Below are 20825 nucleotides of genomic sequence, written 5' to 3' on the forward strand. Positions count from 1 at the left end.
CCATGTGGGGAAATTCAGGCCCTTTGGATTCTTCCAATGCTACCCTTCTTTTACTCCTCTCCTTCTTCATTCATGCTTGTTTTATCTATTTGTTTTTTTGTTCCTTCCTTTCTTGGCTATGTAGACAACTGCTAGCTCAGCTTTCATCCACAAAAAAAAATTTAAAAATTAATGGTATACAGGATTTTAACTCATTTCTTGCTAAGAATATAACCATTGTCCTTAATTAGAACTGGAGAAAAGGGAGTTATTGAGAATATCTAATGGATTTAAAAGTTCTTTATATGATGTTGATGATTTTCTGTAGTCTGCCAGTGTCTTCCTAAAAAGATTTTTTGATACTTTCTTCAGAGTAAATGCAATTATGAGATCACTGTCAAAATAACAGTAGTACCATTAATACTCATGTCATTAGTGCAGACCAAGCTTTTTTAAATGGACGGATGTCTTCTAGGAGCCTCGAAGTTTCCAGGTAGACTGAAGATTACTGAAATTTGAATATCTGAAAAAAAACCCCTTCATTATTTTGAAAATTACAGCTCTTTTGACTGTTAAGGAAGAAGAATTAGAAATAAGGTGGGCTCAGATATACACTTTTTGAGCAAACTGTGGTGATACCTTTGACAACACCTGCAATAAAAACTCCAGATGTGGCTATCTTTCTGGTTTTAGGAGTGCACTGTGTAATGATTGTACAATTACTTACTGGTGGTGACCTGATCACAGCCATACTTCCTGTGACCAGGAAACTGAGGAATTCAGCATTTTTTTTATCCTGTCTTGTGAGTTTTACAGCAGGCAGCAGCACAGTGATTAAGAGAAAGGAAAACAAGACAGCATTGTCCTTTTCCTTTGGTGGCCCCCAAGAAAATAGAATATGTTTCTTCAGAAAAAAAATAAAACCAAACACATTTTGAATGAACCCATGACCTGAAGTATTCATGGTTTGATTCACCTCTATTTCATTTTATTACACTTCTTTCAGACACAAATCACCACTCAATAATTGGATGTGACTCTGAGCAACCTTGTAGAATTGAAGATGTCTCTGCTCATTGCAGGCGGGTTGGACTAGGTTGTGTTTGGAGGTCCCTTCCAAAGCAAACTATATTATGATTCTATGTTTCTGTGTTTCTATGAATCTATAATTCAATTATTCATCAGTTCTGATTCTAATTTGGGTTCCTTTCTATTAGCAATTGCAACATCGTCTTCTAATTCTTGATTATGGCGTATATTTTAAAGTTCTGATAAATTTTCTGAAATTATTTAAGAATACAAATCTCAAAACATTCTTAAAGGAAAATAAACTGTCATTACTCAACATTGTTGCTATCTTTGTAAAATAAAGGTGTGTTGATGAATTTTTAATTTTTCCTCCTCAAAGTTATACCTAAAAATAGAGAGCAAATCACTACAAGGCAGCTGAAGCCAAAACCTCAGAGGGTATCAGTAGGTTTGATAACAGTTAAAGTTCTGTCAAGGCTGGATGTACTTCATGTGAAAAATTGATTCTGTACCACTGATAAGTTTTGGGTTCTCTGCACATGCTCATCTCATGGGGATACCACTATTAATTGAACAAGTAGTCGATGTCCTTCATTTTCCACACTGCTAGAGTCTCTGATACAAAAGCTCTACAGTTCAGTAGTCAACCTTCTCTTTTTCCAAGTCCCGTAATCGAACCCACAGTTTTGACTCCGAATAGATCTGTTATTTCTTCAATAATGTTGATCTCTGTTCTTATTCAGAACTTTTTACACCAACATGTATTTTTACACATACATGTAAATGTTCTTCATTTCAGGCTCTGTAATGTAATTTAGAACTCAGAAATGTTTGTAATGTATTTCAGACATCATTTATGTTCAAATCTAGAAAACCTAGAACTACAGGGGTTTTTTAATATTTTTAAATGTCATTAATTATATGCTGAGTTTTATCTATTTTTTCCCCATTTCCAAAGCACTGTAGCAGGTACAGTGTGGGCTTAGAACAAATACTATTTGGAATGGCTGCAGCAGATGAGCCTTTTTCATTAATTTATATGCTCCCTTTTTGACCACTACCTTACAGAATCTCCCAGCAACTATAAAATGAATATTTAAATGAAATAATGAGAAAATACTAATGTAAAACTGAAGGTTATGGTTGTGTAGAAATTACTAATGAAATTATTAAGTGTACAGTTTAGATGTTACAGCTGAAACTCAGAGAGCTCTATAAGTAAAATAATGCACTCTAAGGTATTTGAATCAGTATGAACAAAAACTGGAGGCCCACTCTTGTACACTGTAGCATAAATTTCTACTCGGCAATACTTTAACAGAAAAAGAAAGAACAAAAACCCCTTCCAATATACTAAAATACTATTTTTTAATTAAGTGTATAACATTAGTACTAGTTCTACAGATCTGAAAATAATGAATATGGTATCTTTATCATGTTTTTATTATATCTCAAGGAAGATGGACAAGAAGAAAAGGGTATTTATAATATATCCTGAAGGGAGACATATTTTTAAATAGTGGAGTTTTTAAACAGGCAGAGTGAAAATAAGGAAAAGGATATGAAGCTGAAATTTATATATCATTTTTTACAACGCACCAGTAAAATCAATGGTATTTGGCAAATGAGTGTGTAAGTGTGCATGTGGTTGGTTTAAATATATATTCAGGTATTTCAGTGTAAAGTCGCATTTGTGCTTGCCAAAAGCTACACAAATCCAAGCTCAGGTAGGTGATGAAGATGGGGGAGCCAGATTTTCCAAGCCAGAGAACTGGGGTGCTTATTTTAGCCTGGCATGATTTAAAGCGTAACACTACATCAATGCAAAAAGAATACTAAGGCAATATAGACAGAGTCAGCATCTCATCTTGGTTATTTCTAGTAGAAAAGTGCATTGATAACAAAAAAAGGGGAAGTTACTTACCAATAATCAGATTTCTTTGAGCTGTCTTGTACAAATGAATATCTGTAAGTGATCTTGTACCAAGGCTCTTGAATTCACAGAATCACAGAATATGCCAAGCTGGAAGGGACTCACAAGGACCATTGAGTCCAACTCTTAGCCGTGCATAGGACCATCCCCAAGAGTCACACCATGTGCCTGAGGCTATGTGGTGGTTTGGGTTAGACCTTCCTTGGTGACCAGTTTGTAACCAAGGAAGGGTCCAGATTTACCCAGTATTCCCTACGATTTTTACGTAAGCCAGATTATAAGAAGAAAGGAGGAGAGGCTTTCGCTCTCTTTCCTTCCGGCGGCTTGGAGGTGCAGGTTCCCTGCTGTTGAGTCTGCCGTGTTGGGGAGCGAGGCCTGGTAAGGCCTTGTCGACCTTGGGAGGCGGAGGTTGCTGGCGATCGTCCCGGAGCAACTCTCAGTTGTCCCTAGGAGAGTGGTGATATATTTCCTTTGCTAACTCTCTAGTTACTAGATCTCAGGCTACTGATTTGGGATATATATATATATATATATATATATATATATATTATTTTGGTTTTGTTCCCTTCCCCTTTCCCCTTCCCCTTCCCTTGTGAAAATTGTATATATTTTAAATTGTATATATAAGTGTAAATATATTTATATATATCACTTTAGCTGTCTCTCTCATTTCGGGTTTTTCTTAGTTGGTTGTTTTTTTTTCTCTCCCTCTTCTCCCTGAGGTTTGGGGGGGGGGGTGGGGTGGTAAGGTTTGGAGACTTGGCAGGGAGCCAGCTTCAAACCATATCAGGCTATCATACAAACACTTCTTGAACTCTGTCAGGCTTGGGGCTGTGACCACTTCCCTGGGGAGCCTGTTCCAGTGCCCAACTACCCTCTGGGTGAAAAACCTTTTTCTAATATTTAACATAAACCTCCCCTGACACAACTTCAGGCCATTCCTTTGGGTCCTGTCACTGGTCACCACAGAGAAGAGATCAGTTCCTGTTCCTCTTCTTGCTATCACAAGGAAGTTGTAGACTGTGATGAGTCTTCCCTCAGTCTTCTCTTCTCCAGATTGAACAGACCAAGTGACATCAGCCAATCCTCATACGGCTTCCCCTTAAGGCCCTTTACCATCCTCATTGCCCTCCTTTGGACACTCTCCAAATCTTAATATCTTTCTTATATTGTGGTGCCCAAAACTGCACACAATATTCAAGGTGAGGCCTCCCCAGTGCAGAGCAGAGTAGGACAATCCCCTCCCTCGACCGTCTGGCGATGCTTTCCCTGATGCCCTCCAGGACATGGTTGGCCCTCCTGGCTGCCAGGGCACTGCTGACTCATATTCAACTTACCACAGACCAGGAACCCCAGGTCCTTTTCCCTGGCACTGCTTTCCAGTATCTCATTCCTCAGTCTGTAATACATTCGAGGTTGCCCCATTGCCAGTGCAGAATCCCAGCACTTACCTTGTTGAGCTTCATGTGGTTGGTGATTGCCCAGTCTGCTAATTTGTTGACATCTCTCTGCAGGGCCTCCCTGCCTTCGAGGGAATAATCAACAGCTCCTCCCAATTCAGTGTCAACGTGCTTAGTATCCCTTCCAGTCCTGCATCCAAGTCCTTTATAAAGATGTTGAAGAGCACAAGGCCCAAGATAGAGCCCTGTGGAACCCTACTAGTGGCACGTCTCCAGTCTGATATTACCTCATTAACTGTTACCCTCTGTGCTCGACCCGTGATCCAATTGCTCACCCACTGCATGATGTGTTTATCCAACTGTGTGCTGGACATTTTGTCCAGAAGGATCCTGTGAGAGACAGTATCAAAAGCTTTACTGAAATCCAAAAAGATGACATCAACTGGCTTTCCTTGATCAATGAGGTTGATTACCTCATTGTAAAAGGAAATAAGGTTTGATAAACAGGACTTTCCCCTCATTAAGCTGTGCTGGTTGTGATAAATGACAGTGTTGTCTCTCAGATATTTTTCAATACCTCCCAAAATAATCTTCTCTGTAACTTTACCGGGCACTGAAGTGAGACTGAGAAGCCTGTAGTTTCCAGGGCCCTCCTTCCTGTTCTTCTTGAAAATCAGGGCAATGTTCACCAGCTTCCAGTCAGCTGGGACCTCTCCAAATTCCCAAGACTGCTCAAAAATCATTGAGTGAGGTTTTGCAATTACACCAGTCAGACCTTTGAGGACTCTGGGATGAATCCCATCAGGCCCCCTAGATTCATAGGGATCCAGCTGGAGCAGAAGATCCTGCACAATTTCAGGGTTGACTTGGAGTTGATCATTCTTGCAGTCATGGTCTTCCAGCTCAGGGCACTGAGACCCCCTTGGTCCATCATCTGAGTTGAAGACAGAGGTAAAGAAAGTGCTAAACACCCCTGCCTTGGCTCTGTCCTTGTTTGTGAGGTGACCATCCCCATTCTGTAACAGGCTGATGCCATTAATGTATTTGAAAAAATTATTTTAGTTGTGCCACACACGTCTAGCCAGCTCCAACTTTAGTTGAGATTAGGCCACACAAATTTTCACCCTACAGTTGGTAAGCAGCATCTCTGTATTCTTCCCATGTCACTTGATCTTTCTTCCTCTGGCCCTGCACCTTCTCTTTTTGCCTTATTTCCAAGAGAATATTCCTGTTCAGCCAAGCTGGCCTTCTGCCTCATGTGATTGATTTCCAACAATTGGGAATTGCCTGCTCCTGTGCCTTTAGGAGGTGATGTTTGAAAAGTGATCAGCACTGATGAACCCCAGCACCTGCAAAAAACATTTTCCCAGGGGACCTTACTTGGTAATTCCCTGAGCAGCCTGAACTCTGCTGTCCTCACGTCCAGAGTTGAGGTTTTGCTGGCACTTTTTCTCCTGTCAACAGAGATTTTTAACTCGATCGCTTTGTGGTGGCTGTGGCCAAGACGGCCTTCAATCTCATAAGATGTGCTCTGTTGACAAGCAGCAGATCAAGGAGAGCACTCCTGGCAACCAGTGACCTGGAGAGCTGCATCTGCCATCAGAAGCTCTGCCTGGCTGGTGGCCTCTGACACAGTTGGCACAGGGGATCGAGCTTTGTGGCGAGTCACACCATAACTCAGGAAGCTTAAACTAGTATGCTAATAAGACTTAGGCTGGAAGGATCTCTTTGCTCTTCCTTACCAGCTACTTAGTCTGTTTTCTGCCTTAGTTGGATGCTCCTAGATGGCCAGAGAAGAGCCCTTCCTTCTCACCCTGCCTGCACAAACTGTCCTGCAAACTGCTGTGCCATGCTTTCACTGCTGTGCCACACTCTATCTGCCCGCTCCATGTTCACTGTGCTCCAGGTCACTCGCACTCCCTGGAACTGTTTAAATCTTCCTTGATTGCTCTTGGCACTGCCCCCTCAAAGGCTTTTTCTTTTTTCATGCTTTTGTATTATCTGGAGGAATGACACATTTTCCAGTCTGTGCTTGTTTCATTCTCAGGTGTAAAAGGCATGTCTACAAGAAGACCTTCAGTTAGCTATCAGCTACGTATTTCCACAAAACAAAGAGACTTCCAGAGAAAAGACAAGGAGATTTGGCAGTGAACATATGAATCTCAGAAGAATTCCAAGCACTGTAAATAAGCCTTTCTTCTTTCAGTCCTCACTCCACACACATGCATACAACTGGTCATTCCTGCATACTTGCAAGAAGGTATTTAGGCTCCCCAGCAAAGACTGGTCTAATTTCTGGAAATCTGTTTATAGTATTAGTCCAATGGTTAGAAACTGTACTCCAGACTGCTTCAAAGACAGTGAGCCAGACACATAGCTGAATATATGCAGGTCTATAGATTTTGAATGATTGCCCTTCCTCCTTGAATCAATAATGTATGATTAATGTTTTGTGTTCCTCAAGAATTCAGAAAATCAGATAGAATTTTAAACCCAGTTCTTATTTATTTAGAATCTCATTTATCATATATGAACTTAATTCCACTATTTTCTTTCAGTCATTAAGGAAAAAAACTGCCTGCATAAGTAAGAACTGAGGCATATTAAAATCCTTTTAAATTTTAAATGTAGTTAACTTGGTGTCTTTAAATATAAAGATATTTACATTATATAAAATGTTCGTTACACAGATGAGATGGACTTGTCCTTGTCGTTGAGAAGGATTTATCATGCATTTTTAATAGACATAGTTTTGAGTAACCCAAAAGAAATGCTTCTACAATGCCAAGATTCTGAGCAGCTTTTAAATCAGTATAATTTATTTAAACCGTCACCTCAAAGTATTTCTTCACTAACTGAAATTCCCTGATCTCAGTTATGTTGGGCTGGGACACAAGAAAGACTATTCAGTCACAGATTAATAGAAAACTCAAGATCTGTAATTTTTTCACCTATCAGTGTTAAAAAATGTTTTTGTGACATTGGGTATGTAGTAGGTCTCTTGTCTTTAGGCTTATTCAAATATCAGAACTTAATATCACAGTGTCAAAAACTATTTTAGGGCCTCTTGAGATGTTCCTAAAATTCATGCTTACATGTATGGGGTCTGCACAATACACATTTCATTTTATTTTACTTTTTTTAACTTCACACCACTTGTAGTCTGGTTCCAAAGAATTATTGTCTGTTTGCAGCTGGAGTGCATTACGTGATTCCTGGAGTCCATCTTCTGCTTTAGTTTTATTTAAAAAATGGTGAAAAATTCAGTTTCTAGTTTTTCAGAAGGCTTCACCACACAGACAAGAGCACAGTAAATGGGACACCTGCTTAAATTACATTGAAAGTTCTGTTTCTAAGACTGTTTAGGTAAACACGATACATCTTTTCAGATGTACCTTCACGTTTGCAGAGTTAATCCATATTAATTTTAATCTGCTATGCACAGTTTGTTAGTCTGATTTATACATTCCTATAGGAGGATTTCCTTCTAGGATAAGTAACTGAGTTTTGCAGAATGGGTCTGTGGTTTCTCAGTTATCCACATTTCTTGTTCATATAACATAAATATGTTCTTCACTATGCTGTTACCTGTGGCACTGATGATAAAGCAACTGGATAGGAGATGTCTAGTGTGAAGGTTAAGTCCTAAAAGTCATTAAAAAGCATTGTGCCAGTGATAGAATAGCCTCTTTACTAGCAACAAGGTACTTTATTTTCTTACCTTTATTTCAGGCAGTGTGAAAATTGGTTTTTTGAGTTCAAGTCAAAGTTCTGTGAATTAAATTATTCTTTTGTTGATAGCATCCAAACTGATGTATGGCTGAAAGAAATATGTACCAGCAAGAGTTTAGTTACTATTCAGTGGTGAAAGACATTCCTTCCTAAAGTGTTAACCTAGATTTCATAATTTTTTCAATGGGCCGTAGTTAGTTCAATGAGAGGAAAAGATCTGCAGCAAGAAGCCAGTATCCCAGATTACAGATCAAATCTGATTAGCTCAGAGTAATTACTTTGAAATCTTTTTTGAGCTTTATCAGAGTTTTCATTTGAATTTGACTAGCTATTATTCATATATAGGAAAAAAATTATTCTACTTGTTAGCTTTGCTTAAGAGTAGAAACTAAACTGTAAGGTCTACATAGGCTGTCAGTAGTGCTCAATGTAATGCTTTTGCAAGTCTTATAGAATAATAAGCAACATCACCTTTCTTCCTTCCTACCCCTATTATCTGAAAATAAATATCAGGAAACATTTTGTGCATTCCTTTTATTTACATATGGCATAAAAAAAATTACTTACATTTTCAGCATTTATCTTAAATGTTAAATATTTCTCATACTCTTGTCCTCAATTTGACTGGCCACCCATAGGCATCTCTTGCCATTTGAGATGACACAAAACATCTCATGTCCTATCAAGCTTCTAATTCAAACATCTGAATTTTCCACAGGTGATATATACAGTCCAGTCGCTGAAGATTGGCCTACTATTGTAAGGCATCTAAGATACCATTGGATGCTAATGACCAACATGAATAAAATGAAAAAATGAATTAATGAATAAAAACCTTAGTGATCAATGCAGACTTGGTGGCCAGCAACTATGTGTCTGTAAGACTCTAGGCCCCCAGCTGCAAGCTCACTGCAGGGGGTTTACTTTAAATATATACAAGGCTCCAACAATATCTACCCTCTGGATATATTAGAAGAGCTTTCAGTTCTTTTAACACTTTAGGAGAAAGTACAAAGAAGAAACACACATTTTTTCAGGAGGTACATCTACTGGTAAACTTTAGAAAATAAGGGAACTTCTCAAAAGTTTAAAGGGTAAGCTTCAACCAGAATAAAGCATTCCACAAAGCACTGACTTAGCACATGTTAACCCATGCAACACCAACATTCCACCCAACCAGTCTCAAGCTACCCAAAATATTAAGAAAGGAAATTAGGAGAAGAATTAAAGAAAGACAGAGTATGGTGGGTTGACCTTGGCGGGACACAAGGTGCCCATCCAGCTGCTCTATCAGTCCCCTTCCCAGTTGGTCATGGGAGAGAGTAAGATGGACAACAACTCGTGGGTACGGGTAAGGCAGTTTGTTAAAGCAGAAGCCAGGCGGAAGCTTGCACGCGCAAAAGCGATAAGATGGTTTATTCTCTACTTCCCATGAGCAGCGGTGGTTGGCCACCTCCAAGAAGCAGGGCCTCAGCACACGTAATGGTTCCTCAGCAGGCAGCCACTGGAGACAGTGAATGCCTGCCTTTCCTGCTCCTTGCCTTCTTTTTTATCTGAGCTGACGGCATATGGTATGGAATATCCCTTTGGTTAGCACAGGTCAGCTGGCCAACTTGTGTCCCCTCCCAGGATCTTGACCTAGACTGAGAAAGGAATGTTACAGCACTGATTCTATACTCAGCAGTAGCAAAAACACCTGTGTGTTATCAACACCCTTCTAGCTGCCAGTGCAAAGCACAGGATTGTGAGGAATACTATGGGAAAGTGAGCTCCAGCTCAGCTGGACCCAGTACACAGAGAAAAAGAGAATTATAATTACCACCCCTAGATCCAGTGTAGGCCCAACTACAATAGTCCATACGATGGAGAGCTTGAACAAGCATGGAGAAGACATATTGCTGCTTTTGTTTCCTTTGGCCCCCTGTGGCCACACCCCCTGCCCCCAGGCAGGATTTGGGGCCACTGACCACTCCAGAGCTCTGGGGTGGGATGAGTGGCAATGATCCCTGTGTGTTAGCCATTCTGGGGCTGGTTTAAGGAGAAAAGGGGGTGTGGTATGCATCAATGCTCCCAGGCTGGTTTTGACTAACAGCTGCTCTGGGGTTTTCCAAGGAGACTTGCAGGGACTGGGGTATGGGATAGGGCATCACCTTTCCTTTCAATCTCCCCCTCCCCTCTTTCCACTTGGGTTGGTCTGATCCAATAATTAATATAATAATCCAGTGTTTCACAGTGGTTTATTTCACAGGCTACATAGAAATTGAACCTACAACGTTTACTTGAATATAATCCTCATCATATTATGAATACAAATAATTTTCTCTATGTTCTTTACCCCATTTTATTGACATGGGTCAGAGCAATCCCAGATATGAGTACAGACTCGTAGAAGAAGTCATTGAGAGTAGCCCTGAAGAGAAGGACTTGGGGATGAGAGGCTGGACATGAACTAGCAATGTGGGTTTGCAGCCCAGAAAGCTGTCTGCATCCTGAGCTGCATGAACAGAAGTGTGACCAGCAGGTCGAGGGAGGTGATTCTGACCCTCTCTGCAGCCCTTGTGAGACCCCATCTGGAGTGCTGTGTCCAGCTCTTTGGTCCCCAGCACAAGACAGATGTGGACCTATTTGAACAGGTTCAGAGGAGGGCCAGGACGGTGCTCAAGGGCTGGAACACTTCTCCTATGAAGACAAGCTGAGAGAGTTGGGATTGTTCAGCATAGAGAAGAGAAGGCTCCAGGGAGGCCTTCCAGTACTTAAAAGGGGAATATAAAAATAGAGAGTGATCTTTTTGCACAGGCAGATGACGATAGAACAAAGAAGAATTGTTTTAAACTAAAAAGGAGAGATTTAAATTAGATGTTAAGAAGAAATTCTTTACTGCAAGGGTTGTGAGGCACTGATACAGGTTGCCCAGAGAAGCTGCTGGTGTTCCATGCCTGAAGATATTCAAGGCTAGGTTGGATAGGACTTTGAGCAATCTGGACTAGTTGAATGTGTCCCTGCCCATGGCAAATGGGTTGGAACTGGATGATCTTTAAGGTCTCCTCCAACCATTCTGTAATTGTATGATTCCATGACATCAGTGGATACACTTTGAGGCTATACCTCTATTCACAGAAAGAAAATTTGGAACTCTCCACCATCTAATAAAATGCTGCCTTGGCCTTTACTGTGTAATTTAGTGCTTTCAGTTGTCAGGTACAAATATTCCCTATGGATATTTTTTAAGTATATACATCAAGAACTTATTGCAGTATTAAGCAAATACAAAGCCTGTTACTTTTTCAGAATAATTTGATATTTGCAAAAGGAAACTAATAGCCATGATATTTGATTCCATAAGTGCTAAGCAACTGTACATGGAATGAGAGATATAATTCCATTAAAAATTAATGGTAAAGAAGAAATATTTGTCTTTTGTTTCTTAAACCCAAGTTTTTCAATTTTTGGGAAAGATCTACATCTTTGTTGTTGTTTCTGTGACAATTAACAAAAAAAATGCAGATCACTATTAAATTTATTTTTTGAGTCATTTCAAATTCTATATTGAAATGAAATTGATATACAAAATTAACCAAAATAATATATATGACTCCAAGGAGGGCAAAAAAAGAGCTTCACAACTTTTAGAATATTTTTTTGTAAGTTTGCCTTTGAGAACTCCTTTAATCAATTTCTCTGCTCCTGATACAACATCTTTGGAAGAAATAAAAAAGAAATTCAAACAATTTTTCCCATAAGACCAAGTCCCCTAAGAAAAATTATTAATAAAATCCATATTTACTTTTATTTCTCTTTCTGGGCAATAAAATAGGGGTTTTTTGTTCTTTATATAGAAGCGCTTATATTATTATTTCTTACAGAAATAAGATTTGCCTGGTGAAAACCATATCAGATAAGACAGAATATTTTTCTGTACTGCTAGTTTTCAAGCCACAGTGATATGTACTTCACACACAACTGACTAAAAAGAGTTGAAACTACCAAAGAGTATGTTCATTGTCTCCTGTTGATGTAAGTTTTCTTACATCTGATAACACTGTTAGGATATAGTTTCCACCTGTTGAGGGTTTGCACTGTATTCACCCATCTTTCAGTACCACATGAGCAGACTTTAGAGCTTTTCCTGAGCTCTTGTGAGATTAGAGTCCAGTCACAGGAGATTCACTCATTTTGAACAGTAAAACAGGTCAGAGTGTAACTATTTTGTCTGGATAACGTGCTGAGGATTCATCTACCATTGCTTAGTTTATTCCTTTGATATGCATCATTGTATTGTGTTTTCTTTCTCGAAAAAAGTTACATTTATTTTATGACCTTTGGAAATGTACCATTAATAATAGTTGAAATGGTGCCACCAAAATATAATAATGGTTTGATTACTGTTAAAATTTCATTTATTTTTAGTTCCTTTCTTCTAGAACTATTAAAGTCTTATGTACATAAACTTTGCATAAATGAAAGTTAAGCTGCCAGCAGTGATTGTCACAATGTGACTATAAATATTATCAGGTGCATTTTTGATTTATTTATATATTTTTTAAAAATAAGCAACCCTCACCATTTTCAAAGCAGAGTTCTTAACATTAAGGTGCAAAGAATTCAAGTAACTGTGTGAGCAAAAAATATTTTGAAAATATATTTGACAAAAAGGGCTTGTAGAGCTTGGATTTCCTCACTTCCTACTTATATGTTATTCAAGAAATTACAGAAGTTATTTATTATCAAGGTATTATTTTAACCCTAATGTTATTGAATCCATATAAAAGTTCTATAAACTATTTTCAATTGGCTAGTTTTGCTGTCACAATGAATATAATTTCAAATAAGGTACCTTTTAATGTATATTCTTTATTAAATTAAGTATGAGTTCTGAATCTTAGCACACTATTCAGATTCTTTTGAATGCTTACGAAATGTGACTTAAAACCACAGTAACAAATCACAGTACAAACCAGAAAAAGACCTAAAAGCAAACTAAATCAGAGCAATGATGGTCTAGAAGAGGTGGTTTACAGAGAACCACATGGTCAGATAAGAGATGTTCCACACCTCAAAGTCCTTACAAAGAGAACTCAAGTCTTAGAAAATCCTGAGTTGGAAGGGACCCACAAAAATTGTCTAACTCCAGCTCCTGATTCTGCACAGGACAACCCCAAGAATCGCACCATGTGGTTTAGAGTGTTGTCCAAATGCTCCTTAAACTCTGGCAGACTTGGTGCCGTGATCAATTTCCTGGGCAGCCTGTTCCATTTCCTTAGGAAGCCTGTTCCAAGTCACATTTGAGCAGTTCTGGAATTGTTCTGTTAAAGGAAAGGGTCCAATAACAGGGGAACACAACACAAATGAGCAAATGAAGAAATGCGCACATGCACGCACACACAAACATATACATAGACTGCTTTTCGTTGGGTTCTACCCAAAGAAATGACAGAATTTGGACAAACAATGATATAATCAAATCCTGAGATAAAATTTGACTACATTTTAAGTCCTTGTAAATGTTCTCTTCACTGACAAAAAACCAAAAACCCATGTCAAAATGCTGTGAAACCAGAAAATTCAGAGGCAGTTCTATACTTAAACTTTGCTCTCCATGTAATGAGTAGTTTGAAATCTTTGTATCAGTTCATATCAAGGAATTGATAAGAATTTTATCTTCAAGTACAGTTGAAAGCAATTTTTCTCACAAAAATAGTTCCATTTAAGTAATTTGGATGAATAAAGCCTGCAGCATCAGACCCTTAAAATGTGAATTTTGTACCACTAAACTCATTGAGAAAGTTATAATATTCCTTTGAAAACAATATTAACTGTTTTCCTTTTTTCTCAATAATATAATGAAGTTCTTGTGTCTGTCATAATGCACCCACTCTTTTAAGCGTCTTTGTGAGTAAAGGGCAGAGGCACTAACTCAGTACAGAGCAGGAATACTTTACAGGATGTTTCCAGATAGTGGAAAATGGCTCCAGTGTGCCTACTAAGAATGCTATGTTAAAGAGAGAATCAATAGATGTAAACACACTTACTTTCTTCACGTGATTTTCACTAGCCTTTCCATGCAGGAGCAAATATACCTATGGTGAATATTTACTTATCTTTCTTTTCCATATGAATTATTTGTCTGCCCTTGGTCTTGACTTCATCTTGGGGAAGGATTGTGTTAAGCAAAACAAAAAAGATAAGATAATATTCAGTTCTGCTTGGCAACAGCAGCAAAACTAGTGAAAAATGCATTCGTCTTTGTCCATAGAGCAGTTACAAGAACAAAACATATTTATGTTTTTCCTATGTATGTTAATAAGCCCAGGATGAAAAAAGTATTTCTTTGTCCCTGATTCTAGAAATGGCAAAGAAAAAAATACAGAAATCCCAGTGTTGCTTGCAGTAGGCAGCAATGATTGAAAAAAAATTAAAAAAAATGCAAGAATTTTTTACATTTTATTTATAAGATCACACAGTATTTATGGTATTATTAACTGCATCATTCTGCTAGCATTGAGTCTCAATATTATTTAAATTACTTTGAACTCAGCATGCAATTATGCCTCAAATTTTGAGAAACACCTGACCATATGCCAGCAGTCAAGAGATCTCAGAAAATTTAAGTAAAATTTTACTGAATCAAGATTTCAGTGTTCTGTAATTGCTCCTTTCAATATGGTTTTTGATTGTGCTGCAGACTGGTTGACCTGACGTACTCTGACTGTATTGTAATTGCACTTGCAATACTTTATTAATAAGTTATATTAAATCATTATATTTTAATTCTAATCCTTTACTTATTTGTAATATAATTGAATGACTTCAAGATAAAATTGCTGTTCAGCCAGAGTTACACATAGGAGGACCAGGAAGCCTGTAGTACTTCTTTTATATTCAAATTACCTGGAGGTCAAATGAGTCCCTGTCTTAATGGATTTTGTGTTTTTACAGGTTTGTAAAGAAAGAATACATGATTTCTTGTAACAGTCCTAAAGCATATGTTCTGCACATAAAAAACACCATGAGTAGCATTTTACAGCTTCTCAAGATGTTAGAGATCTTTGTTCCACCTGTCATGTCTCAAAAGTCATGCCTCCCTTCAACTTCCCCAGCATCAGCCTCTCTTGACTAATTATTGTCCTTGAATGGAAAGCTGATGTTTTAAAAAACAAAAAAGCTCTTCATCCAATTACTGGGTCCCCTAAGTCATACCTGTGTAGCCTGTTTTCCAGGAGGTAATTTCTGGTGATATTTTTCTGCTAAGGTCACTCTACCTTTAAAAATCTGAAAACACAATAGGAGGAATCTCTAACAGGAAGAATGTGACTCTGTACTCAAAATCTATTTCATGGAAGAAATTTGTTAATTTAGTTTTGTTTTCCATGGAAACTAATGGAGATCTTCATGAGACTTCCATGAGACAATATCTCGACAGGATAAATTTGACTATAAGCACCTTGATACCAAGGTATCATGATCTGAGTCTGCTGGAATCTAATAACCTTCAAGCTTTGAGTCAGCCAGACGTGTGCAAGCTCCATCTTGGAAGACACACAGGTAACAGTAGTGTTGTTCTGTGCCCAAGCTGACATATCTTGCCAAGCACTGCAATGTCTGTTAGTTTCTGCGGTAAAAGTTGATTTGTGCTGGTGAACTCAGGCTGCTTTTTTGAGAGATAAGAGCCATTGAAAGAACTGTCAATCATGTGAGTGACCCAAATTGTATTCATACCCTGTGTAAGTCTTTTTCAAACCATTTAATCACCTTCCATTAATTAAGATCTGTTTTAGAACTGCAATTAGAAAAAATGGGAAAATTATGAAGGCGGAAACATTTGACAATTAACTAGTCTTAGACATTTGAGAATATTTTTCCTCCTATCATCAACAATTAAGAAATTATTTACATGTCAGACATCATGATATTGGCTTAACAGGCTGGAGAACTTGGTATCGTGGTCTCCTGGAGATGCTCTGAGGATGATGTTTTCAAAGTCAGTCTGAAGAGCCTTATTTGCCATGTCAGATGCAAGGGGCAACTGAGTAACTCAGTGTAGTTGATGAAAGACATCTGTATTTTTCTTCATGATTATTTTGAAGAGAAGTCTTTGACAAAAAGCATAAAATCTACTGCTTATCACAATACAGATATTTTTTACTTTACACAGTAATTTTAATATTCATTGCAACTGTACAAAACATATGTACAGAGAAGGCACAGAAAATTGTATGCTTTCAGGAAGTAACAGATTGACTGCGTGTGTGCACTACGCCATTGATGTGGCAGCAGCACAGATACTTCAGCGTAGCTCTAACAATATTTCCAGGTTTCTGAAAATTACATACTATTTTATATATTCCTAAAATTCTCCGGGATGAATTTCACAGACACAAAGGCCTCAGAAAGTTTGGTCTGTGAAAGCACTAAATCAAAGAGGGAAGACACCACATATTAATGGTCATAATCAGGTCCTAAGTATGGGAGGGTGGTGTGTATTTTTATTTCAGACTTTAAACCAGTGCTCAATATGCATTCCATTAAATCTAGAATTCCATTAAATCTAGATGAGATCTAGAAGGTGGATTATATTTCTGTAAGACCTTTTTTTTATTTTTTTTTTTGGGGGGGGGGGCTGGGAATATTAAGGTTCTTTCTATGTATCACAAGTGTGATTAAGGGCAGCATGAGTCCTGTTTGTACCAGAGGGGAAGTACAAGTATTTTGGCTAGACAGAAATGGAAAAATCAATTCTATCCAGAACTGGAAATACAATTAGAGTTGGTTTCTTTTCTGTTCTACCTTACTGTTTCTCTAGAGTGTATGAATGTTTATCTGTAATAGTAAAAAAAAAAAAAGGTGGGAAATTATAATTCTGATTGTGTTCTACCTTACAAAAGTTTCTAGCTTACAAATATTTGACTTTTTTTTTTGCTTTGAGTTGGAACAAACACTTAAACCAGAGAACTACTTATAGTTCTTGCTGATTGAAAGAAAAGTGTAGAAAGGCATACAAACATAACTTACACAAAAAATGTGATAGTATATATTCTAATATTGGAAAATTCTGTCCAAATATTATAGGCTAATGGTTTACTGGTCTTTTACATACTTTTGTTTGTTTGTTTGTTTTGGGGTTTTTTTTAGTTAGTAAGGTTTCTAAGAATATTAATTTGTTTGGTAAAATGATACTACTGAATATTGCTAAAGAAAAAGAAAAAAGTTTATTGCACAAAGATCTTCCTCAATCTATTATCTAGATTTTTTGTTCCTTTGTTTGCACTAATTTTTATTAACAACTATGGATTTCATAAAGAATTTTTTTCATTTTAAGCCGTTGAACTGAAAACAGAAATGCTGACACAATGTAATTAACAGAGGAAACAAAAGAGATGTAAAAATAGTAAAGTTACATAATCTTCTGAAGTAATGTCCTATTCAACTAAGAAACCTAGTATGACAAGGAGAACACTTTGAGTCTTAGTAGATAGAGCCATGATTTTCTTTTTTTGCACTGTATTTTAATTTGTAAAGACAATATATTTTCTGTCTCTTAGCCAAAGTAAATCAGTAGTGTTATAAATTTAAAAGGTAAAAGGAGTGTTGAAGATTACTCATAGTATTTCCAATGGATCTGAAATCTTCTGAAACTTGTAAATTGAAAATACTGTCAAGTCAGAAAGCACCTTAATTAATAACAGTCGTAGAATCAAATTCATCGAACAAGATGATAATTTGATTAAAAATACAAAAGATTTTATTTCTTGATTAATGAATAGGAGGTCAGTACTGGCTGTCATAATGGCAAACAATTTGTTCTTAGGACTCTTGGAATTTTATCAGGACAACACTTTCAAAGACAAAAATACTGAACGAATACGAACCACTTATGACCCACATTTTGAGCTTAGATATATGAAGGAGCAATTTACACTGAAACTGCTTAGGAGCCTAAGGATGAGTTTGTCCCTCTGTGTGCAACTCCAGATGAAATATACTGTAGTTCTGTGCATCTTTATTTTAAAATTTGTGAGGATGATTTAATGCTTTGAAGTTCCAGTTTTTCTGAAGGGGTTTTCTTTCTGCTTTTCTCTGTATTTATTGTCTGCATATGCTAGCTGGACCCAACCAGTACAAAGGTAAATTGGCTGATTGACAGCTCCTTCAAGAACAGATTAAAGCACCAAGATAGAGCATTATCTAAAACTCTGGTATTAACAAGAATAAAAATGCAATGCCACTCGGAAAACTAAACCTGAAGTTACTGCGTTCATGTTGCTACAGTTTATTCCCTTTTATTTGTGGTAATAAGCAACTGATTTGGAGAGTGTATAATTTGTGGGGAAAGGAACGGAAATCAAGATGAAATTTTGATTTACTATAAATACATGTAAGCTACTTGAACGGCTGATATATCACACACAGAATATTCTGAGTTAGAAGGGATCGACAAGGATCATCAAGTCCAACTCCCAAGAGAATATCCTGTATAGGGATTGAACCCACTACCTTGGCATTATTAGCATCCTGCTTTAACCAACTGAGCTAATATCTTTTTCAGTACATTAGTAGTGTTCAAAACCCAAAATATTTGACCTTTTATGTATATTAGTATGTGATCATTATCCCTATGAGAAATAGTAGCATCTAAGGAAATATCCCTTCCTGTTTCTGTTTCATTTGCTTTTCATCACTTTGACATAGCTATAATTATAGCTTCCCCATATTGTCTCTGAAAACTGCTTCAGAGACAACTAATGTGACCATTTGGCAATGTAATACGCAGAAATGTAGGTAACTTAAAAGCAAAATGAAGTGTCTGTGAGCATTTGTAAAAATCTAATGTGCTGATCAAACATTTCTGCATCCATTTTAATTTGTTTTGCAAATGCTTACAGGTTTATGTGTACTCAAATGTTTAGGAAATTATTGGGTTTTGTAAGTACACATATTTATATGCTGGCTGGCTGTGCAGAAATGGCAGTACTTGCTTGTATTTATTAAAGATTTTTCTGTTTAAAAAAGACTAGTGTATTGACTGGCAACATAAAAAGAGGTGGGAGTCTCAGTAACTAGTCTGAAGTGGAAACATAATATTTTCAAACAATTGTGAATGGTGTATAAGGATCATTCCAATAAATTTATGCATAATACAGCTAACATGCTAATTGAGTATTGGAATAATATGGTTAATTTTAATATTGATTTGACTTTGGTATTCAATAGGTGTATGTCTGGCAAAGGTGGAATCGATGAATTCTGAGGAATTTGTCTTTTTGTCAGTTTTTGGTCTTCTCATAAAATCTAAAATGTTTTCTGGTAACAATGGTGGGATTTTTTTCTTTTTCTTTTTTGAATAGAGAATATTTTGGTAATAAAACCAGGTGGGCTGTAGTAAAACTTTCCATCCTTGTGTTTGATCTTTGATCCAGGGGTGTTTTTTGCTAGTATACCATCATAACAGAGCTGTTTGGAATACCAATAAGCAGTAAGTTTTCTGAAATACATTATTTTCCAGGACGCATTAATTGGGAAGTTTCTAAGACACAAGAGAAATTATCTCAAAAAAAGTTGGTACTTGAAATCTATCCTACAGCCTAATGACTGTAGCATTCCATCCATATGCAGGATAACACAGTTACTCTGGGGAAAAAAAAAAGAAAAAAAAAAAAGAAAAAATCGACCTGAAAAGACTAGACTTTTAAAAGATATAAAGCCAAAATGAAGGGCTTTTGTGTTTACAGGTTGAGAGGAAGACTTGGTTTATTTTTATTTTAAATATAGAACCTAATTGTCCTTTCAATGTCCTGGTTGTTTCTGAGGTGGCTTCAAAAGCATTTATAAGAGCAGTAAGGAAAAAGTCTGGAAATGCTGATATTTTAGTCGCACCATATATGTTTTATAACACTTTGAAATATAATTGGCTACTATAAGTTTTCCTTGCAAGTGGTATGAAAAGCTGTTTACATCTGAATTAATCTGTCCAAATCCGACTAACTGGAACAGGTTTTCAGCATATTTAAATCCCTGCTTTAATTTAGCTGTGCAGACTGGGACCTCTGAGGGCTGTATAATGGTTTATCTGGTATGATTCATGTAATGGGTGTTTTCTGTATAACACTCATATATGAATATGTTTTTGTTTCAAACTTTAAGAGGTTATTTTTTAACTTGGTTGAGCAGCTAGAATGCTTCTTCAGCTAATGATATATTTGGTGTGCTATTTGCTTTTTAAATTGGATGCAGATTTTTGGCTTGGCTAAGTTGCTTAGACTCTAAAGTAAACAGTTTTCTCATAAAAATCTAAATCAGCTAACTTTGTTTGTATTTCTGTGGTTTTAAGAACAGGCAATATATTTAGCTCATCTTATACATATTATATATATATACTTAGAAATATGTAGTACACTTTCATGTGTGTTTTGGATAAATATTTGGATCACATCCTAGCCATTCAGAAAAAGATGTTTATGTTACAGCCTTGTTTACATTAACATTGAATATGTTTAGAAGAAAGATTGTAGGACAGTAATTTTACTTGCTGTCTAGGAAAGAGTTAATATGGTTTGGCTTGATCTTGATTAAAACCTCTTTGCTATATCAGTGCTAGACCTAGATGACTCTTTAATGACCTTATAGTGTCATTTATTGCATGCATTTGTCTGACAGGCTGCTACTCCATCTACTTATGTTTACTATGGACATTACAAAACTTCTTTCTTTCCTCTCAGTGCTGCACAGGTTTTCTTTCACTCCCTAGTCCGGACATG

The 20825-nt window shown here is 37.0% G+C and overlaps 1 long non-coding RNA gene across 1 annotated transcript; it reads right to left on the minus strand.

The window, feature by feature from the left end:
• Positions 1–12909: 12909 nt before the first annotated feature.
• On the minus strand, positions 12910–19826 carry LOC113943779. Its single transcript, XR_003526444.1, has 3 exons — positions 19634–19826; positions 15271–15342; positions 12910–13376 (listed from the first exon to the last, which is right to left on the minus strand). It is a non-coding gene; the product is annotated as an uncharacterized LOC113943779 (long non-coding RNA).
• Between the last annotated feature and the right edge of the window lie 999 nt (positions 19827–20825).

This window comes from Corapipo altera, unplaced genomic scaffold (assembly GCF_003945725.1).
Source record: "Corapipo altera isolate COAL_440 unplaced genomic scaffold, ASM394572v1 22b, whole genome shotgun sequence".
In the NCBI taxonomy this organism is placed as follows: Eukaryota; Metazoa; Chordata; class Aves; order Passeriformes; family Pipridae; genus Corapipo; species Corapipo altera.